Raw genomic sequence first — 17,854 nt, forward strand, 5'->3', positions numbered from 1 at the left:
TGCCTCTTCTGGCAACGGGGGCCAAGAGCATGTTCTACTCTCCAGGGCGGATGTGACGCGAGGCAATACAAACAACAACAGCACAGTGGCACACGCATAAAGGAAAGTTCAGCAAAGGTTCTGTACAACTTGGATCTTTAAACCACCACAAATGCACACAACCCATGAACGCAATATTGGCCCACCCCTCTAATGAACACCACAGAGAAAACAAGACTTTAAATGAAAGGAGCACTCTGGGTTGGTATGCAGGGGTGCCCGGGGAATGATTTCAGAAGCAAAAGTCAAAGTTAATTAAAATGTCTTTCAAAAGGTAGATAAGGTGAGCATAAAAGTTAATAGTGTCCTTTAAGCCAAACCATGGAAACAAGGCCTCTTCAAATACCTTTAGTTTCCTGACTTTGGGTCTCAACAGCACTGAGTCAGGCTTCTAGGAGCTTCCCGAGGTGATGATTCAGTGTTGGGTTGGGGAGCTGGACGACTGGGTCCAACACATGGTGCGGTCCAAGCAGCAATGGCACTTGGCACAAAGCAACAAGGGGAAAGCTGACAATGCCTGGCTCCGGGGCAGCTCAAAAATGGTTCAAGGCAAGAACCGGGCCCCAGGGCTGTTCTTTGACTTTGGGGTTGCTGCGAGGCACTGTACACGGTCTCCGGGGGAAGGGCGAATTCTTGTTCTTCACTTCCACGGCAGGAAGTTTACCAGCGCGCACCTGCAGGAATTGCTACTTCCAGTGAGCAGGATCCTGGCTATATTGTTCAGGCAGCAAATATATGATATGATAAGTAATTTATAAGGTGCCTCTACCCAAGTGTTTCTAGGCGCGACAAGACAAGGGAGGGAAGACAGTGGGAAGACAAGGCAAATGATGTTACTCGGCCTTGTGTCATTCAGATCGTGCAAGTGCGAGGGAGGGGAAAAGGGAAAGTGTCAGGGTGCACTTGGAAGGGGAATTGTAATTAGGGCAGCATAGCTCTGAGTAAGTGCAGCCAGGGCAGCGTGGCTCCGGGTAAGTGCAAGGGGGCATGGGACTGTAATGTTGCAATTTCAGCCCCTAAGTGCGTGGTAGGGCCAGAGGCAGTGCAGGGGAGACTGATCATGGCGGAGCCTGGTACCCAGTGAGACTCTGAGGGTAGCCAAGCAACCAGTCGGTGCAGCAGATAGGTAGTTCAGCGAGAGAGAGAGAGAAAGCAGAGGCGAAAAAGATGTTCTTGAGATGCTTCTGGAACATAATGTGGTCCGGCTCAAGTTTGAGTGGGGCAGGTAGGCCATTCCAGAGGCAGGCATCGGCAGAGGAGACAGATCTACGCCCCCCTACTCCCTGCCTGCGGAAGCGTCTGACCATCAGAGAGTTTGAAGCAGTCGAGCGAAGGGCTCAAGAGGGAAGGTATTTAGGAAGAGAGACTTGTATGTAGTGCGGGCCCCGGCCCAACAAAGCCTTGTGGGCGATGCACAGGGTCTTGAACATGACCCCTGCAGCCACAGAAGCCAGTGGAGAGATTTCAGGGCTGGAAACATACAGTCCCGGGGCTTGAGGCCAAGTCTTGCAGTCCTGTTCTGGATTAGTTGCAGAAGATGGAGAGTAGAGGAGGGTAGGATGAGAAAGAGGCTATTGCAGTGGTTCAGTCTAGAGAGAACCAGGGCTCTGGAGACTGTGGGCTACTGGGGGAAAGTGAGAAAAGGAAGAGAAATTCTGAGGAGGTGCAGCTGAAAGTGTGACTTCTTGACAAGGTCCTTGATGTGAGGAGAGAAGGAGAGAGTGGAGTCGAAGATGACACCAAGGTTCTTTGCCTCACAGGAAGGCAAAGGAAGAGGGCCCAGGGAGGGCGGCCAGAATGATAGAGGGAACGTGGGAGCAGGAGTCTCAATGAGAAGGAATGCTCTCTTACTGGCATTAAGGCAGAGATCGTTGGAGGTGCACCAGTCCTGAATCCTGGATAGACAGTCAGGAATGAGCAAGAGAGAAGAGGAGGCTGAGGGTTACCAGTCAATTGGTCGAAAACATTTGGTCGACAGGACAACTGGTCGACTGCAATTTGGTCGACACCATTTGGTCGAATGCCAAATGGTCGAATTTTTTTTTTTTTTTTTTACCCCTTTTTTGTTTTTTTTTGGGGGTCCCCCCCCCCAACCCCCTTTTTTTTCTTTTTTTTTTCCCCACACGAAAACCCACAAAACACATATATAAAAAAAAAAAAAAATTCAACCATTTGGCATTCGACCAAATGGTGTCGACCAAATTGCAGTCGACCAGTTTGCTGTCGACCAATTGACTGGACACCGAGGCTGAGAGAAGCTTGAAAGACAGCTGAGTGCCATCAGCATAACACTGAAAATTAGAGGAGAAGGTAGAGATCAGGTGGGCCAAAGGAGCCAAGTAGACATTGAAGAGCCAGGGTGAGAGATCAGAACTCTGGGGAACACCACATGTGGAGAGGGAGGTGGTGGAGAGAAAGGTCCCAAGTTAGACCCTGGGGGTCAGTCCAGGAGGAAGGAGGTCAACCAGGCCAGGGCCTGACCCGTGATGCCCAGGCTCTCACAGAGTTGATTGATCAGGATGGCAAAAACGACTGTTTCAAAGCAGAGAAAAGATCAAGGATGATGAGGACAGAAGGACGGCCTGAGTCCATATTAGCAAGTAGATCTTCACGGGTGTTCAGGAGAGCAATTTCCATGCCTCTGGCTGCTCTGAAGTAACAACCAACAGATTCATTGTGGAGAGCAAACTGGGAGATGGCCAGCTTTTTCCAGAGTTTGCCCAAGAAAGGAGTGATGGAGATCGGGCGATAGTTTGACGGACAAGTAGGATCTGCAGAAAGCATTTTTAGGAGGGGGTGTGCAAGGGAGTGCTTGAGAAGATAGGGGAAAGATCCAGTGGCAAAAGAGTGATTGCAGAAATCGGTCAAGGCTGGAGCGAGGGTGTCAATGTGCTCCTTGATGGTTCTGGAAGTTCTGTTTGGACAACACTTTCATAGATCGGAGATGTCTAGAAACATCTTCAGGTGTTCTCAGAGAGAAAGAGGAGAAGAGAGGAAGAGAGGCAGAGGGGGCTAGACAGGGGCTGAGAGAGGTCGAGAGAGAGGAAGAGGAGAGCGGGGACAGAATGCCCTGCGTTTTAGTGGTGAAGTGAGAAGCCAGAGCCATACAGAGGGCCTGGGAGGGAACAGGAGATGTGGAGACTGCAACAGGATTGGCCAGCTCCTTTCAGATTTTAAAGAGTTCAGCCATGTGTTACGCCGTCCGCTGGTCACACCCCGCGGATGAGCACCCATAGGTCTACCGTTCCTTCCCTCTCTGGTTCTGGTCCACATTCCCCTTCTACCCCCACATCTCCACTCCCTCAGGCAGTGTGGCAGCGGCGGCGGGTTATAATATAAAGGAAGGGCACACAAAGGCATCCTTTTGGCAATGGGCATACTCACCTGTTACTTTCACCTTATCAGTGGCAGCTACCCTGGCGTCGCGCAGCCGGCCGGAGGAGCCGCCGACTCCTCCTGCTGCATCATCACGCCTCCAGGAAGACCCGGCAGCATATTGATACTTTGGGTCATGTGACGAGGGAACGTGCCGGATTGCGCATCATGTGACGGGGCCACATGACACTCCTCTGCCCATTCAAAACCTGAGAGGGAACGTTCATTCAGTGCTTCACAGCTGATCCATTTGAGCACTGTTCGGCGTCTTCTTGTATTTCTCTCACGGTACTGGACCACGGACTGTTTTCCTGGATTCCTCTTGTCAAGCTCTTGGTCATCGTATTGCTCCGCTGTTTCAGGACTCTTTGGACTGTTTTTTGGATTCCTTTGGATTGCCCTTGGCTTCGATGCACATGGCTGGTCTCGACCTTGGAACTCTTCACGGACTGCATACAGATCTCCAACTCTACCCGCCCACGCAGGTTTTTGAAGAGCTATACCATCTCAATTGCCTTCCAGTGTGACACCTTGCCCGCTGCTGCTTGTCGCACTCTGCAGCTGCGCGGAACACCTCCATTCCATCTGTGCTGTTCAGAACCCAGACCCCTCCATCTTGGTAAATCCCTTGGTATTCATTTACGCCCTGTTTTCATTGTTTCGCTTGCCATTGTACTTACCCATTGCTTACCTTACAGCGGTCAGGGGGTCTCCGGTGATCCTGGTTCCTGGCATTTCTGGCACTCAAAAAACTTGTGGCCTCAAGGAGCGCTCAGGGAGTTATTTCTATCTTCCTGAGTGGTACTTGTGGACAGAGTCCCCATAATCTTCACGACCATCAAGTCATAACACCATGTTTTTATATGCAGCAGAGATGCAGGCTTGGATGTGGGCTCTCTTCTAGGATAGGACAGAGAATCTGTATTGTCTTTGGAGCAGGTGGCAGGGCAGTTTGTCAGAGGATGCCCCGGAAGCCCTCCACTTCCTCTCAGCCACCCTGGACCTGCGTTTCAGGGCGGCGAGGTGGGAGTCATACTAAGAGGTGCACTTGGAGGTAGGCTTCAGATGGATTCTCATGACAAGGGCAAGGACGTCCAGAGTGTTGGAGATGAGAGATGCAGGTTAGAGAGGGCTGTGTCAGAATGTGAGTCAGCGATCAGCCACAGGCGGAGCAGAGAAAGTAGCAGCAAAGGCATCCACTGACACACACTTCATGGGCCGAATGACCAAGAAGGTAGGTGGCAGTGCTGGGGTAGGCTTAGCCTGAGGGACTGAGAGTTTCAGGTGGGAGGAGAGCAGAAAGGGATCAGTCCAAGAGAGAGGAGTGGTTAGAGGGTTAGAGAGGAGGAAGTCTGAGGAGATGAGACCATCCAAGGTGTGTCCAGCAGAGTGTGTCGAGCCAGAACGTATAATGAAAAGACAGTGTTGCAGAGGTTGCGGAAGAGCCCAGAAGAGGCATTAGAAGCATCCACGTGGATGTTCAGATCTCTGCAGAGAAGGTGAGTGGCGGAGGCAAAGAGAGAAGAGGAGAGGTCAGCCCACTCTGAGAGGAAGAGGGTGACCTGGCCAGGCAGCCTGTAGAGGGTGGCCACAGTCAGAGACAGGCCAGGAGCCTGCAGACCAGTCATTCAAAGGAGGAGTAGGTCTGCGTGAGAATGATAGAAGCAGGGACACCCGAGAAGAGAAAGGATTCGCCTAATTCCTATGCTTTAATGTAGCGGCTAGAAGAAACTTGTATCCATAGTCCCAAATGAAGTTGAACGAATAGGCTATCACAGCGATTAAAGATGCTGTGAAAGGGATAAGTTTAAACTCCATGTCGGGGTAACTTTAGAGGCAGAGATACATGTGACCAGCTGGAGTTCGTCTAGTCTGTTAACGTCTGTCTTATGTGTTGAGTGTTGTGACGTCATGAGTCAAAGTTTTTTTTAAAGGTATTGACACAAAACTTATGCGATTAAGTGACTAAGATATTGTGGTGTATGAATGGATGTTTATTGAGTGAAATAGAAGAGATAACATTTTGTGGAAAAATTGGGATTGGAGCTTGCAGTGATTGGTGCTTGCTCATATTGTTGGAAATTCTTTAAGTCACGTAAAGCATTGACCAGATATATATATATGGAAAGGGAACAGATTGAAGCATGGAAGACATAACTCCATTAGCACACATGTGCAAACAGTTGCCGAAACATGCACCTAAGCTGAAAAAATACAGTACAGAGTGGGTTAAAGGAACCGCTCACAAAATGTTTATGCCATGGCCACAGGGCGGGTCCTTATCTAAAAATGTTTTGCAACACATGACGACATACTTTCACGCCACATACACGGGCAAAAAGTTGGACAAACGCCTAGCTATTCTAGAGCTTTGGAAAATGTATGAACAGGAAAAGGAAGAGGAGCCGCCAATAGATTGGATACTTAATGTATGCACAGACGGGGGTGAGACACCCACAGTGCCACCTGCCTCATCTGAAACAAAGATTGAGAAGGGTTATACCCGCCGAGAGAATTGAAAGCAGCCACAGGATATAGCAACCCAGCATACGAGTCACCTACTCAAAGTAGTGACAAAAATTTGGATAAAGATAGAGATTTCACCTCAAAGTCCCTAGGGACAAGGAGAGGCGCGATTACGAGAGAAGAGACCAGACGCAGACAAGTGCAACTCTCGACAAGGAGAGAGAAGGAAAAAGATGGAAAGGAAGCAAGGATAGAACTGATGAGATAGCACTTGCACAGAATGAATGGATAGGAGGGCAGATTCTATTGAAACTCGACAGCAAGGGCATTGATGACGCGAAACAAAAGGAGAAGTTAGACAATGTACAGGGGAAAGAGAGGTCAAAAGAAAAAGGATTGGGAGATGACAGGATAAAGAGAAGAGATAAACACAGACGAGAATAGTTATGTCGTGAAGAGCTAGAAAGGCAGCACGATCGAAAGCAGAAAGCAGCCATTGAGCAAAACAGACAGGAGCAGCGTGTCACAAGTTTCTCCCCTTCTCACCTGTTTTTCCTTTCTTGTCACGCTCTTGGATATAACTTCCTTCTTCCTTACAGTCCGGGACTTATATAAACCTGGACGCGGGTCTTCGGAGTCCAGCGTGAGGTTGCAGCCTTCCAAACGGAAGCGTTCAGTATCCGGACAAGGAACCAGGATGCTGATGAGTCGGCTCGAAGGAGTCGGGCACTTAAACCGAGCACGAGGGAATTCCAGGAGTAGTCCACGAAAACAGGTAAAGGGAAAGATGAAATGGCCACCAGGATGGAAAGAAGAAAATAGGGTAACAAGGAGAGCGTGAAGCGAACTTCAGAACGCACGTCTAGCTACACCAAGCAGTAGCGTTGAGACGCGTGGCACCGCGGAGGCATGGCCTTTTTCTAGGAAGCTGAACGTATTAAGAAAAGGCTGGAGTGCAGTGCTTCGGAAGCGCCGGCCATGTTGGTAGGACCGCAGAATTAGCATTGCGGTGCATCATGGACCATGAAGTCCAAAAAGGGCGTGCTCGGCGAATCATGACAGCATGCCTCCTCCTAAGCTTGGCACCTTCGGGTTTGCCTGGGTGGATCCGATGATATCTTTGTAACAGGCGAGGGGCATTCATGTTTGAGACTGGTTCCCAGGTGCGCTCACTGGGAGGGTATCCCTTCCATTCCACCAGATACTGGAGTTGGCCGCGTCTGTATCTGGAATCACATATCCTGGAGACCTCAAACTCAAGTTGTTTATGGTTTCAGCAAGGAAGTGTGGAATACTGGATGAATCCTTTTCCAAGAATCCGGAAGCTGGAGCCGGTAGGCTACTGGATTAATGATTTCTTTTATGGAGAAGGGTCCATAATACTTAGGGGCCAATTTATTTGGTTGTAGATGTCGAGGAAGAAGTTTCGAGGACAACCAAACTTTGTCTCCGACCGCATAAGGAGGGCTTGGTCTTCTTTTGGTGTCTGCATAACGTTTGACATCTATCCTGGCCTTTTCCAGTTGTTCTTTGGCGTCTTTTCGGACATTGATTAACATTTTGATCCAAGAATTGACCACAGGGACTGGGGTAGGATGGGGCAGGATGGATGGTAGAACTGAAGGATGAAATCCCTGGCTACAGAAGAACGTAGTGGTTTTAATGGCTGAACGATCCGAATTGTTGTAAGTGAACTCAGCTACAGGAATCAGAAGTGACCAATCATCCTGGACTTTGGTGGCAAAACAGTGAAGATACTGCTCTAGGGTCTGGTTGACTCGTTCTGTTGCTCCATTGGTTTGTGGGTGAATCCTGAAGACAACGCATGCTGAATTCCCAATATTCTACATAGTTGTTTCCAAAATTGGGATATGTATTGGGGGCCTATGTCAGAGATGATTTTGGAAGGCAGTCCATGAAGTCTGAATATGTGTTCCAGGAAAATACCAGCCAATTCAGATGAAGATTGTGTCACAGGTTTCCCCCTTCTCACCTGTTTGTGTTCTTTCTTCAATGGAGTCTTCCTGCGTACAGTACGGGTCTTATATAAACCTGTGGGAATGTCCTTGGGTTCCAGCGTGCGTTCCGCTATCCGAGTCCTGGCTCGTTCAAAATGTCCGTGGATTCCTGGAAACAGCGAAGCTTACACTCGGCAGAGTGTACGCAGAGATTTCGGGATGAAAAGGAGGGCAAGGGAAAGGAGGTAGGTGGAGGGTTCAATGGAGCCAGGCACCAGGGACAAGAAGTTAACGAGAGCGAACTTCGGCAGCACACGTCAACCACAGTAAACAGTAGCGTTAAGACGCGCAGAGCCGCGGGGGCATGGCCGCTTTATAGAATGTGATGTGTGCGACACGGAAACTGGTGTGAAGCGTTCCGCGGTCGGTGGCCATGTTGGATGTACTGCTGAGTGTAAGCCTCTATGGGTCAGGGACCAGGAAGTCCAGAAGGGACGAGTCCGATGGTTCATGACAGATGGTATCTTGAGCAAGGGTGTAAAGTGAGCCATGTGTGTGAACAGATCGATTGTAGCCATTATGGTCGTGTATCCTCTGGATGGGGGAAATTCTACGATAAAATCTGTGACAATGATTTCCCATGGTTGTGTTGGCATTGCTGGTTGGTGTAAGAGACCTGCTGGTCTTCTGTTATCATGTTTGTTCTGGTTACAGACTGCACAGGGTTGGACATAGGTTCTTACATCGTCTTTCATCCGTGGCCACCAGAAATGTCTTTGTAAAAGATGGAGGGTGGTGGTGATACCTCAATGTTCTGAATGGAGGGTATTGTGACATAGTCTTGTGATTCTTTGTCTGAGTTCCTGTGTGGGTACTGCCAGCCGGTTTTCCTTGAAAAGATAACCGTCTTTCTGCTGGAGGTTCCTAGGATTGTTCCTTTCGTATTCTTCCCAGAGTTCGGAAGAAGGTGTCTTAGCACGAATGTCCTCCAGGAGAGAATTAGCTTGGGCTACAATTACAGAGTCCAGAAACATCTTGGGAAAGGAGCGTGCTTCATGAGGCGCGTAATCAGGACGTTAGGACAAGGCATCAGCTATGATGTTATGTGTTCCAGGAAAGGGAAGAATTTGAAACTGGTATTGGGCAAAAAAGAAGGCCCAGCGGGCCTGACGGCTCTTTCTGCATTCCAGGGATTGTAAGACTTGTAAGTTCCGATGATCCGTACAAACCTGTACTGGGTGTTTGGCTCCCAGAAGGAGATGACGCCAGTCAGTGAAGGCTTGTCGGATGGCTAGCAACTCCTTCTCCAGGATGGAATAATGAGTTTCACTGGGAGTCAAAGTACGGGATAGATAGGCAATGGGATGTTCCATCTTGTCATCAAGTATTTGTTTCAAGACTGCTCCGATGGCGTAGTCGGATGCATCAGTCTCAACTAGGAAGGGTCGGTCTGTATCAGGTTGAGCTAGGATGGGAGCTCGAGTGAATTCCAATTTCAATCGTTGAAAGGCCGGCTCCTGAGCTGAGGCCCACTGAAACAGAGTGTATTTCTTTAAATGTGTTCCAATAGGGTGTACAATGTCATAAAACGTGGGTATGAACTTCCTGTAAAAGTTAGCAAGCCCCAGGAAGGCCCTCCTGCCTCCCTGAAACATGAGGAGAACCATCTCCGGTTCCGGAAGCACCTCAAAACCCTCCTCTTTGCTTCTGCTTTCTCTCCCCCTCTCCCCTGCTGAATTCCTGGTTGAAACTGCACAGGTTATTTTCTTTTCTGATCTCGGGCCCAGGCCCTGCCATTTGCACCCCTGCACTGCCACCCTGGCAACCCCCGCACCTGGGGACTGTTATTCTGTATCCCAACAGTCCCCCTACTAGCACTTATGTTCTGCTCTTACCTTGCACTTGCCACCATCTGGCCGTTTATTTATTTTATTTATTCTACTATCCCATATACTGCACTTTTCCCCTCTCCCTTCACCCACGCACTTTTCCTTTCCCCCTTCCCACGCACTTGCGCGATCTGAATGACACCTGGCCTAGTAGGATCACTGTCTGTCTTCCCTCTGTTCCCCTCCCTTTCCTTGTCGCGCCTCGAAACACTTGTGTATAGGCACGTGATATATGCCATATCATATCATATCATATCATATCATATCATATCATATCATTATTGAATGTGTTTCACAGTAGTAGGAACAGGCCAAGATAGGATGGAATCAACCTTGGAAGGATCCATTCCGATACCTTTAGAGCTAAGAACAAACCCAAGGTAGTAAACGGTTGATACATGGAAAAGACATTTTTCAGGTTTGGCCAGGAGCTTATTTTCACGTAAACGTAAAACTGCCTTAACGTGTTCTTGGTGTTTCCGAGGTTCCTTGGAGTAAATCAGTATGTCGTCTAGGTATACAATGAGGAAAAGGAACAACATGTCGGAGAAAACCCGATCCATGAAACGTTGGAATACAGCGGGGGCATTAGCAAGACCAAAGGGCATTACCAGATACTCAAAGTGGCCAAAGGGAGTTCTGAATGCTGTTTCCAACTCATCGCCTTCTTTTATATGAATGAGATGGTAGGCACCCCTGAGATCAAGTTTAGTGAAGATGACAGAATTCCTCACTGCCTCCAGGATGTCCGAAATAAGAGGTAATGGGTAGGGTGCATTGGTTGAGGCCACGGTAATCCAAACATGGTCTAAGCTCCTTGGAGTCTTTTTTAGGGACGAAGAAGAGAGAAGCACCAGCCGGGGCCTTAGAAGGTCGAATAGTTCCATTTGTTAAATTGGTGTCCAAGTATTCTCGGAGGGCCATTTTTTCTGGTTCAGACAAAATGAACATTCTTCCAAAAGGAATCACAGCTGAAGCTCTGTATCAATGGCACAATCTTCAGGCCTGTGAGGTGGGAGAGATTGAACAATGGCTGTTGAAAACACATCTGAGTATGTTTGGTAAGCTTGGGGGATCTGGATGATGTTGGAGACAGTTACTGAGGATTGCTGAGGTTCCTGGAGGTCTTCTGAAGGGTGTGGCAAGGTGGTAAGGGATAAACAATGGGACATGCAATGTTCAGAACCGAGAAACAAGGAACCTGCTGCCCAATTGATGTAGGGGTTGTGCTTCTGTAACCAAGGCATGCCCAAAACCAAAGGATAATGAGCCGATTTAATGATGTCAAATTTGATAATTTCCTGATGATTGTTTGGTGGGTTATGGGTCCAGAAGACAAGGGTCTGTCGTCAATGGCTTTGACCGGTTGTACTACTTCCTTGGTTTCTCGTGGGATGTGATGTTTGACAACCCAATCATGGTCTATGAAAATGCCCATGGCACCACAGTCCACTAAACCCAGGATGGGGTAGGAATCCTCTTTCTAAAAGGATAGGATTTTTTGCAGGATCACAAGAGTGTTCTGTCCAGGAGATTTCAAGGAGGGAATAGACGAGGAGCAAACGTCTTTCTCCCGAAGCTGTGCTCCGCCTAGGATCGGGAGATGGCGTTTCCCGAACGCCGAGGTGGCGCTATAGGACATTCTCTTACAAGGTGTTTATCAGAGGCCCAATACATGCATAGCCCAGAGTTGATCCAACGGGTCCTTTCCTGGGGGAAATAGGTCCCCGGAAGGCTCCTAATTGCATTGGTTCAGGTTCAGAGGCTTGAGTAACGGTTGATTCTTTAGAACCAGGATAGTTCGTGGCTGGCTTAGGAGATGTCGATTTAGTCTTCCTCTTCTCCGCCTTTCTTTCCTGGATCCGGAAATAAATCTGTAGAGAGAGGTCCAGGAGAGCTTGAAAGGAGCTGGGGCGAGCTACTCTGGCTAACTCGTCCTTTATCTCCTCATTTAAACCTCTTCGAAAGAGGGTAAAGCAGGCTTCCGGGGACCAATTAGCCTCTTTGACTAACTGTTTGAAGCGTGTCACATATGCGAGCATGTCCTGGGTCCCTTGTTGGAATTCGAGCAATCTTTCCTGAGCACTGTACACAAGCTCAGGGCGATCAAACATGGCCTTGAGGGCTTCCACAAACCCATCGTAATCATCCAGGAGAGCATCGCCAGCATTGACTAAGGGAGTAGCCCAGGTTAAGGCATTGCCCGTGAGATGAGATATCATGAAGCCAACCTTAGCTTGTGGGGTGGAAAAATAGTAATGTTTGAAAGTGAAATGTACCAAACAGGAATCTAGGAAGGCACATAGATTCTTTGATTATCCGTCGTGTTTGTCTACTACTCCCCCTAACAGGACACTTTCCTTGGCAGCAGAATCCCTGGACAAGACAAGCTGCTTTAATGCAGCATTCTCAGCCTTAAGGTTCTGAACTTCAGCAGTTAATTCCTGCATGCCTCTCATGAGGTCCTGCACTGCAGCTTCCATATCTGTCTTTGTATCTGGTTTGACACGTCTCAATCTGTCACAAGTTTCTCCCCTTCTCACCTGTTTTTCCTTTCTTGTGACGCAACTTCCTTCTTCCTTACAGTCTGGGACTTATATAAAACTGGACGCAGGTCTTCGAAGTCCAGCGTGAGGTTGCAGCCTTCCAAACGGAAGCGTTCAGTATCCGGACGAGGAACCAGGATGCTGATGAGTCGGCTCGAAGGAGTCAGGCACTTAATCCGAGAACTAGGGAATTCCAGGAGTAGTCCATGAAAACAGGTAAAGAGAAAGATGAAATGGGCACCAGGGTGGAAAGAAGAAAATAGGGTAACAAGGAGAGCACGAAGCACAGAGGCGTGGCCTTTTTCTAGGAAGCTGAACGTAGTAAGAAAAGGCTAGACTGCAGCGCTTCGGAAAGCGCCGGCCATGTTGGTAGGACCGCGGAATTAGCACCACGGTGCATCATGGACCATGAAGTCCAAAAAGGGCATGCTCGGAGAATCATGACACAGCGTAAGTTAGAGGAAGAGCAAAGAATAAGAGAGAAAAGAATAAAGAGAAGAAGGGATGAGGTGATCCGAAGGGCAAATGAGAGTAGGGACGAAAAGAAAAAGGAGGAATAGGGGCAGAGAGGAAGTGAGGAAGCATAGAGAGTTCGATCACGATATAGAACAAAAGCGAAGACAGAGAGCACGTGAGCTTGAATATCTGGAAAGAGAGCTTAAAAAACCTGAGCCAGTAGTAGATTGGGAACATATAGAAAAATTATTTCCTGAGTATGATTCAGTACCAGGTACGTCTAGGGCGAATATCAAGGATGACTTCGACACCAGAAGCATCGGAGAAACAATCGATAGAATATAAGACAAAATGTGGCTAGAACAAGTACCCCAAGGGGAGGGGGAAGACGAGCGCTTGGAAAGCACTCAACTCTACGACACTGAAGATGTCTCCAGAAGTAGTGGGATTCGGGAACTGTCCCTGGATAGATTAGAAATAAGCAGGAACAAAGATGATGCAGGAAGCTGTACGAGTTGGGCGCAGACGATGTCTGACGCTGAAAGGGAACAGCATGAGGAAAAAGAAAAGGATGGAAGATGCAAAAAGCGAGTCTCAGGAAGGAAAGGGATAAGATGGTTAGATTCTAGGGCATCTACACAGAGGGATCAGCATTAAGAAACATCTCGCGGTCAGAGGGGGGTGTCGCCACCATCCTACATGAGCCGACTTAGGTCATTGCCTGGTAGATGGCGATGCTGGAATATTACACCTGCAATAGACAGAAGATCAATGAGAGAGGAGGACGAGAAATACACATCCCAATTTCCGTTGCTCGAGAAAGGAGGGGCGAGACCACAGTATACTCCATGGCCACACATGGATCGAGAAAACTTGAAAAACAAGCTTCCAATGTTGGCATCAACAGCCGGAAAATGGATACACGAGCTAGAACAAATGACAGGAGAGAACACGTTAGCCATAGGGGATATCCAGGGTCTCTTAATCGCCATACTTGGTGATAGAGCAGACGACGTGTGGACACGGGAAGGCTACCCTGGTGTGACCACAGTTAATACCGCACCCCAGGGGAAGAGGATTTAGAGGAAGAGGATGGCAGAGTAATCAAGGAGGTTTTCAAAATATGCAAAATGGCAATCAAGATATGTCAAATGGGCAAATGATCCGACCACTGCCAGTATGTTGATTGTGTGGGATGACAGGGCACTTAGCGCACACATGCAGAAATCAAGGCAGGATGCAGAACGGCCAAGGGATAGGAGCAGGTATGGCGAATCCACCTGCATTCTTACAGCAGGGGATCGCACAGAATCACACAGTGCACCAACAGGCACCAGGAACACAACAAGGTATACAGCCTCAGAATTCAGTGAGTTTTCCACAAGGACAGTCCCAACAGGCACCGAGGCAACTGTCACCGACAGTGAGTATACAGGACAGGCTGCAAACCCTGGAATAAGGGGTAACACTGATAATGGGGGAAATCCATCAGCACGAGGTGGGCCAAACCGTATATGGACTAGTACAGCTCACTGGGAACTCTGATGTGTTCTATCCTATCAATGACACCCGACCTGCACCGGGAACCAAGGGTGGATGTCGTTATAGGGGATAAAGAAAATTCCTTCTTAGTTGACACGGGCGCAACATGTTCATGTATACGTGAAGGCAAGTTTTCCTTGTCCGGCAATGCCATTAATACTCAGAGTTTCACAGAAGCTACAAGTTGTGTTCCCTTTACAAACGCACTTCCAGTCTCTATAGGAGAATGTGAAATGAATGTGCCTTTATAATATTCACGACAAACCCCAGTAAACATTTTGGGTCGAGATCTAATGACAAAATTAAATATGACAATCTCGTTCACGGAGGAGGGCATAATATGTTCAACTCGAGGAATGCACTATTCAAACGTATGCAAAATGATTGGATAATACGCAGGACACACAGCCATGAGGGCTGTACCATTAGAGCCCGAAATATTCACGTACGGAATGCGCGTGCTAATGGCAGGGCTGCCAGACCTTACAGACATCATCATGAGGACTCCAGATGAATTTCTATTCAGGCCAAGAATACCTATGCACGAGGAAAAGGGACAAGTATTTCCCTTGGTAATACACACAGATGCTGTACGAGAGAAAATGGCTTTCATTGATGGTTATGACGATGAAGGCCGACAATGGTGCACAGTAATCGCCATTGAAGAAGGATACCGACTGACTGACGTCACTGATGACGATCTGTTTAGTGAGCAAGCAGATATGAGAGAGACAACAGTTGAAGTGAGCCTCACCTTTTGGGTGAGAATGATCAAAAGAGAAGTGCCTCAGAGAATGATGTTAGCACAAAACCGTCCTCAATATTTTGAAGACGACATGGCCCAGGTGCCTGTCTCAGTATGGACTACAGCCCCTATGACGTAGGCTCATTGAAAGGAGTCAGAGAGGTGAAAATCAAACTGAAGCCAGGAGAAATTTTACCAAAAGCACGGCAATACCCCATGTCCAGGGAGGCAAATGAAGGAATTTTTAAGACAATTTCTGCTATGATGGAACAAGGTATCTTAGTGACGTCAGAATACTCATGCAACACCGCAGTTTATCCGATCAAAAAAATCAAAGGGAGGGTCTTGGAGGCTAATTCAGGATTTATGGCCCATAAATGATTTTGTTGAGGCCGAGTTCCCTTTAGTCCCGAACCCGGCTACAATTCTATGTAACATACCTGTTGAGGCAAGATATTTCACGGTGATTGACTTGAAAAAAGCATTTTTCTCAATCCCGTTGCCCCGTGACTCACAAGCACTGATGTCTTTTACGTTCCAACAGATGCGTCTGAAAAGCACAAGGCTATCCCAAGGGTACTGTGAGTCTCCTTCTATCTTTAACAGAGTCATACAGATGGACCTAAGCAATATTGCATTAGAAAGTGTTGTCCTGCAATATGTGGATGACATCTTAATTTGCAGCATGACAGAGGAGCAATGCAGACACGATTCTGTCCAGCTATTAACTACATTGGCTGAGAAAGGATATAAGGTTGACAAGGAAAAGCTACAATATTGTCAACGAGAAGTACTCTACATCGGTCAGCTGATCTCACATGAGGGAAAAAGAGTTACCCCAGAAAGAGCTGAAGCCATACTAAACGCAGCCAAGCCACACACGGTAAAGCAGATGGAGAGTTGCCTAGGCCTATGCAAACTAAGTCAGGACATGGGTTTTCGACTACAGCTCGTACACCCAGCCTTTGCTTCAGGCCCTAAAGAAAGCCCAGGTGACGAAAGAAAAGATTGAATGGTCTGAGACCATGGAGGAAGGATTTACTGAACTTAAAAAAGCAATTTGCACAGCACCAGCTTTTGGAATCCCCAATTATGCCAAGGAATTTTACCTGTGCTCGCACACAAATGGCAGCATTGTGACGGCAGTTCTCACACAGAGAACCACATTGGGGTATAAGCCCCTGGCATACTATAGTGGGAATTTGGACCCAGTGATGAGAGGCCATTTCCTGTGCGAACAAAGTTTAGCTGCCGCAGCGTTCGCCATTGAGAAGGTTACTACGATTGTAATGGGATGCTCCATGATTTTGTTCGTCGAGCACTCACTATTTGCTATTCTAGAGAAACCAAAGGGCACACTAACATCTCAGAGAGCTTGTGCTTATGAGGTGATCATATCAAATCCATTGATTAAAATAGTCCGATGTAAGATAGTGAACCCAGTTATTGTCATAGCAGAGCCAGTCACTGAAGGAGAGCCAATACATGACTGCGCAAATTATGAAGAATTCTATGATGAAATTCCCAGGGTGAAAGAGAATGCACTGGCAGGAGGAGAAATTATTTTCATTGACAGTTCTTCGAGAATCGATCAAAGCGATGGGCAAAGATACACAGGCGTTGCTGAGTGCACGAATACCGTCTCATTATTCAGCACAAGCTGCAGAATTATTGGTGTTGATACTCGCAATTGAGAATCACACAGACCAGGAAGTGACAGTGTACAGTGACTCTGCCTATGTGACGTCAACAGTACATGCAGGCTTAGCGTGCTGGAAAAGGAAGGGCTACCTCCGAGCAGACGGCATGCCAGTGCTGCACACAGCCTTATTGGACAGGCTGATCAAGGCACTACAGCTCCCAGTGGGCATAGCAGTCGTAAAATGCACCGCCCACACGAAAGGGACAGATTTTATCTTACGTGAAAACCAAGCAGCAGACACAGAGGCCAAGCATATGGCATCCACGAGTGAGATGATCATGGAAGTGGAAGTCACCCCCACAAAGGAGAAAATGCTGGTTGCACGGATTGCACCTGAAAGCTATAAAAATATGGGACAGACACAGTCGATGGAACTCCAAGGGGAGGCACCACAGGAGGAAAACATTTTGTGGGAGCGGTGAGGGTGTTCTTTAAACCCCTCTGACAGCTTGTGATGACAAGACAGCACTGGTAAACCAGTAATGCCTATAGCCCTGTTACAAATAGCGCTGGAACAGTTACACTGCCCAGCACACATGACAAAAGAGAATCTAGCGGCAACGCTCGCAGAAGACTGGTTCATACCGAACTTAACCGAGCATGTTGCATTTTTATTTTAGTGAACTGTATAATCTGCCAACAATTCACAGCTGGGCACACATTGAAGGTAATGACAGGAGTCATCCCAAGGCCATATGGGCCTTCTCAGCACTTGTGTCATGATCTCTGCTTCCAAAAGATCAGGACTTGCCCGACTCCCTTGGAAGCAGACCCATAACCCCGGTTCCGAGTGCCAGCCAGTCCCAATTGGGACCTTTTGGACCCTGTCCTGGCGCCAGTGGCACCAGGCTCATAAAGATGCCCAGTCCCAGCGCTGGAAGCGCCGGGCTCATAATGCTTGGGTGGACTTACCTGCAGCAGACCATGCTGCTTACTTACCTGCCAGTTGAACCCCTGATCCTCTTCTGTTTGGGACTACTTTTCCTGTTGGGTGGGGCAGGAGCCACTCCCTAGGTTCAGAACACTGGAACTCTTCTGGAAAGCAGGAACTCTTTTCTTACCTAGGCGTGGCTGTGGAAGGAGACACCTAAGCACTACAGGAGGCTATTTAAACCACACCCGATGGATGAATCTTG

The sequence above is a fragment of the Ambystoma mexicanum genome, chromosome 1p, assembly GCF_040938575.1.
Source record: "Ambystoma mexicanum isolate Mex_15411 chromosome 1p, UKY_AmexF1_1, whole genome shotgun sequence".
Taxonomy (NCBI): Eukaryota; Metazoa; Chordata; class Amphibia; order Caudata; family Ambystomatidae; genus Ambystoma; species Ambystoma mexicanum.